Genomic DNA, 5547 nt, shown 5'->3' with positions numbered 1-5547 from the left:
TTTTTTTTGCTTCAAATGATAAACAGGACTTGATTCTAAAGAAAAAACCTATTATGAAACAAGACCCACCACAGGTCCCATGCATAGCCAGACATCTGTGATTGCAGACGCTGGACTGATGTAGTACTACGTAGGCTGTGCGACTGATAAAACAGGCCACAACAACAGCTGCCTTCCCAGGGATGTGATGTGTGATGAAGCGACTGCAGTCTATTAGATAAGCCAATTAGCTATCAATCAAAATTGTAGATAGTCAGCAACGATGACAAGACATCATGTAAACGATAAAGCCTAGAATTACTGAGAATATTCTTAAATTTGGCCACTGAGGGGCTGCTGAACGGACTAAAACACAGACAAGCCGAAGCCCTCTCATACCACACACCGTCTGTAGCCTACTGTTGAATTCACAGATTCAATAGTCGTCGTCGTGTTGATGAAAAGGTCGTTGATCACAATCTCTTCTAATGAACGTGCAAGAATCACGTGTCCATTAGCTCCACCAACAACCATCAACGGGCCCAGAAAATGAAGTGAAGGTTATTGTTCGCACTCTAGTCCTGAAATGACAACTGACAAGGAGAGACCAGATTTAAAACAGGGACGTCATGCTGTGATTGGGTCGTGAAATACATTCTGAATCTGGTTGGTTTAACTGAAAAGTGAACGCATGGAAACAGCTGATCAACTAGGAGTGATGTGAAAATGTTATTAAAGTCGTGAACTTACGCTGAGCTCCATTAGTAGGTGCGCTGATTGGAATTGGTGCCAGGTGTAGGGAGAATCAACAGGGGGGGGTGGGGGGGTCCACACTCTGTGGAACATGCAGGCGGGAACAGAAACACAGACGGACAGACAGACAAAAAAACAAAAACACACCAAACACACCAACAGCTGCTGTGTGGGAGGATCTCCACACACAGCAGGGTTTGTCCAGACTGGCCTCGGCTGCAGGAGTACTTACCGGTCACTGAGGTACTGCACAGTGGAGCGGCAACCCAAACTTACATGGCAACCCTCGGCATGCGCACATGCATCGGTAATTGGTCATATTTTAATTGTTTCTGTTTGTTTTTTTGAGGGACAAAAAAGTAGCCAATTGTTGAATAGTTTACATTAAGGGACCAGCAAGACTTTAAAAACAGACTAAAAACATCTCTTGCTTGTGAATTGAGAGATTGCTTATTTTAATTTTTTTTTTACTTTTATTTATTTTTTTTATTTTTTTTAATATTACGTTTTTTGAATTAAATTATTTTGTAATTTTAATTTAAATTTTTTTGTAATTTTAATTTTAATTTTAATTTTTATGAGAGGAGATGAACGTTATTATTCTGTGGGGGCTTGAGCTCTGTAGCGCAAATGGTATTGGCGTCCAAGCGTGATATATCTACCAAGTCCGGGGTCGCTTGACCTGGCGGGCACTGGCCTGGGCCGAAAAGCAGGGCGCTCTGAGACGCGGCACCCCACAGAGATATCATCCATCTTCTTCACATATTTTTCCTTCCCTTCTATCTTCCGTCTTTGCTTCCTCACTTCCCTCTCCACCTTGTATTCTGCTCTGCGTCTGGACATGAGCAGCTCCTTCTTTCGGTCGAGCAGCCTTTCTAATTCTGCCTTCTTCCTCGGATTTCTCGGGGGACCTGTAACCAACAGCATATGAGAGGTTAAGTCTGGAGTCCAGTTGTACACTTTGTTGTGTTACAAGTTGTTAAAAAGTACACGTTGGCCTGGCGCCATAAGTGAGATCAGTGTGTTGGTCTGCTATCTTAGCGACTGAGCATGTTTCCTTTGTTCTCCATGATGATTTAATCAGTCATGAAAGAAATATGTACCCACTGTGAGATAAAAATTAATTTCTGACAGTTTTAACTGATCTTACATGCTTAGTCCTTCCCTGCAGAACAGGACAACACAAGGCAACTTTGTGAGTTTTAAATCCTTTTCAAAGCAATTTATGTCTATTCAGAAATAGAAAGTATTCTCACTGTCGCCTTTTTATTAGACAAAAAAACTGTCACAACGTTGAGTAGCTGAGCGAATAATCCATAAATAGACTACATTTTAAAGTCATAAGAGTACTTCGCATTAAAGATTGAAGTGTGTTAAGCATGCAGCTGGACTCAGACAGAAGAGAAACTGCTAATCTGGCTCTCTCCAAAATGCAAAAACACACCGAGCAACACCTCTAATTAACACAATATGCCATATATGTTTCATTGTAGACACACCAAAATTTAAAACCCCAAATGTGTGGACTGAAGAGGAGTTAGGATTCACATATTGATGCTAAAAGAACCTTATATCTTTATATATGCATCACAGTCTGATCTCATGTAATTAATGTCAGTGTAAATACATTTACCTATAAGTACTGTTTAAGATTATTGACGAATATGTGCAGTGCCATGAAGCAATTTGTTACATCGTAAGACCTGATATCAGACTTGATATCACGCGATAATTCCTGAGTCCACCATTCAATTAAAAAAAAGTCATATAACCATTTAAATGACTCCAAAGTTTATCAATTAAGGTAAATTAAGCACACAAAAAACTGCACAGTTCCTCCTTTTGTGTATTATTACAAAGTAGCCCACATCAGTCACATGGGCTGTTTTTCTGACTACATTTACTTTCAATGAATTTTATGGAATAATTATTTATAGGACTTTAAATCAAAGACTTTTACTTGTAATGGAGTTGTTGTTTTCTTACATAGTGGTGTTGGAAATTTAATTAGTGAAGAAATTGAATACTTGTTCCACCACTGGTTTACTGGAACTGTTTATCTAAAAAGGAGGCTATGCATATACCTTTATGACATTTTATGTGACAAAATGTAAGTTGACTTTCTTACCATGACGCAGGAGGTTGCGCTCATGCACAGCGGCTGATGTGATTCCTCTGTCTAAGCTTTTTATCTCGCCATTGAGCCACCAAAGATATATTCTTGAAAGCAGACCGAAGGTTTTCCTCTCCTTCTTTTCACACCTCTCGTTTTCTCTTTTTATCCTCTCCTCCTCCAAACGCTGCTTTTCTCTTTCAATTTCCTCCCTCTCCTTCCGCTCTCTTTTCTCCTGCTCCTGTTTTTCTGTCGCCTCCTTTTCCCTTTCAACTCGCTTCCTCTCTCTCGCACACATCTGTCTATATTGCTCTCCATACTCACGTATTTTTTCCTCGCTCAGATAGATGGGTTTAGGTAGGATAGTTCTATAAGCCCTTCCGTCTTGCTGCGTCCTTGCGGTAGAAGGCCCTTCGTCTCCAGAAGAGGATGACGAAGGTCTCTTAACCCTTCTTTTTCTCTGCCTCCTTGCAGCAGAAGGCTCGTCGTTTCCAGATGATGAAGACGAAAGGCTCCTAGCCCTTCTTCTAGCCCTTCTTTTTTGCCGCCTTCTTGTAGTAGAAGGCTTGCTGTCTACAGAAGAAGAAGAAGGACCCTCTCCCCTGTTTTCTTGCCGCCTCCTTCTAGCAGAAGGCTCGTCGTCTCCAGATGAAGAGGAAGGGCTGTCACCGCTTTGTCTGTCCCGCATCAACTTAGAAGGAAGTTCTCTGGTGACGCAGGGAAAAAGGGGCTCAAATATCTCTCTGTCAAGCCTCGAGGTGGTAGAAAGGCGTATGTCTGCAAAAGACAAAGGCCTCAAACTCGTTTGTTCTTGCTGCCTGCTAACGGTAGAAGGCTCAGCGTCTTCAGATGAAGAAGAAGAAGAAGGGCCCTCTCCCCTTTTTTCTTGTCGCCTCCTTGCAGCAGAAGGCTCGTCGTCTCCAGATGATGAAGAGGAAGGGCTGTCACCGCTTCGTCCGTCCTGCATCAACTTGGTTGGAAGGTCGCTGGTAACGCAGGGAATAAGCCTCAAGGTGGTAGCAAGGCGCATGTCTGCAAAAGACAAAGGCCTCAAACCCCTTTCTTCTTGCTGCCTGCTTTTGGTCGAAGGCTCTTCGTCTTCAGAAGAGGATGACGACGGGCTCTCAACCCGTCTTTTTTGCTGCCTCCTAGTTGTGGAAGGCTCATCGTCTTCAGAAGAAGAAGAAGAAGAAGAAGAAGAAGAAGGAGGACTCTCTCCCCTTTTTTCTTGCTGCCTCCTTGAGGGATAAGGCTCGTCATCTCCAGATGATGAAGAGGAAGGGCTGTTACCCCTTCGTCCGTCCTGCATCAACTTGGTTGGAAGGGCGCTGGTAACGCAGGGAAAAAGGGGCTCATAGATTCCTCTGTCAAGCCTCAAGGTGGTAGCAAGGCGCATGTCTGCAAAAGACAAAGGCCTCAAACCCCTTTGTTCTTCCTGCCTGCTTGTGGTAGAAGGCTCTTCGTCTTCAGAAGAGGATGATGACGGGCTCTCAACCCGTCTTTTTTGCTGCCTCCTAGTTGTGGAAGGCTCATCGTCTTCAGAAGAAGAAGAAGAAGAAGAAGAAGAAGGAGAAAAAGGAGGACTCTCTCCCCTTTTTTCTTGCTGTGTCCTTGAGGGATAAGGCTCGTCATCTCCAGATGATGAAGAGGAAGGGCTTTCACCGCTTTGTCCGTCCTGCATCAACTTGGTTGGAAGGTCTCTGGTGACGCAGGGAAAAAGGGGCTCATAGATTCCTCTGTCAAGCCTCAAGGTGGTAGCAAGGCGCATGTCTGCAAAAGACAAAGGCCTCAAACCCCTTTGTTCTTCCTGCCTGCTTGTGGTAGAAGGCTCTTCGTCGTCAGAAGATGAAGGGCTCCCACCACTTTGTCCGTCCTGCCTTAAGTTGGTCGATGGGTTAAAGTCTCCATTAGATGGTCTCTCACCCCTTCGTACAGGCTCTCTCCAGATGGGAGGACGGTTGATTTCAAAGCGGGGCAAATGGTTCTCACCCTTTCCTTCATCCTGCCCAAAGGTTGTAGAAGGCTCATCGTCTTCAGATGGTGAGGATGAAGCGCTCTCACCCCTGGTTTCCTGCTGGCTCCTTGTGATAGAAAGCTCGTCGTCATCCAAAGATGGAGGGCTCTTAGCCGTTCTTTTTTGCTGCCATGTTGGAGAATAAGGCTGGTTGTCTTCCGAGGATGAAGACAAAGGGCTCTCACCCCTTTGCCTGTGCTCCTTCGTGATGGTAGGTTTGGTTCCTACAAAGAACAGAGAGCTCACATCCCTCTGTTCTAGTTGCCTGGTGTTAGAGGGCTTGCTTTTTGCACAAGGCAAAGGGCTCTCACCCCTTTGCCTGTGCTCCTTCGTGATGGTAGGTTTGGTTCCTACAAAGAACAGAGAGCTCACATCCCCTCGTTCTTGTTGCCTGGTGGTAGAGGGCTTGTTTTCTGCATAAGACAAAGGGCTCTCACCCCTTTGCCTGGGATCCTTCGTGATGGTTGAAGGGTTGTTGCCAACGAAGAACAGAGCGCTCACATCCTTTCGTTCTTGGTGCCCGGTGTTACAGGGCTGGCTTTTTGCACAAGGCATTGGGCTCTCACTCCTTTGCCTGTGCTCCTTCGTGATGGTAGGTTTGGTTCCTACAAAGAACAGAGTGCTCACATCCTTTGGTTCGTGCTGCCCGGTGTTAGAGGTCTTGCTTTTTGCACAAGGCAAAGGGCTC

This window comes from Etheostoma spectabile, chromosome 8, assembly GCF_008692095.1.
Source record: "Etheostoma spectabile isolate EspeVRDwgs_2016 chromosome 8, UIUC_Espe_1.0, whole genome shotgun sequence".
NCBI lineage: Eukaryota > Metazoa > Chordata > Actinopteri > Perciformes > Percidae > Etheostoma > Etheostoma spectabile.
The sequence above is the reverse complement of the archived record's forward strand: the minus strand, read 5'-3'. Positions refer to the sequence as shown.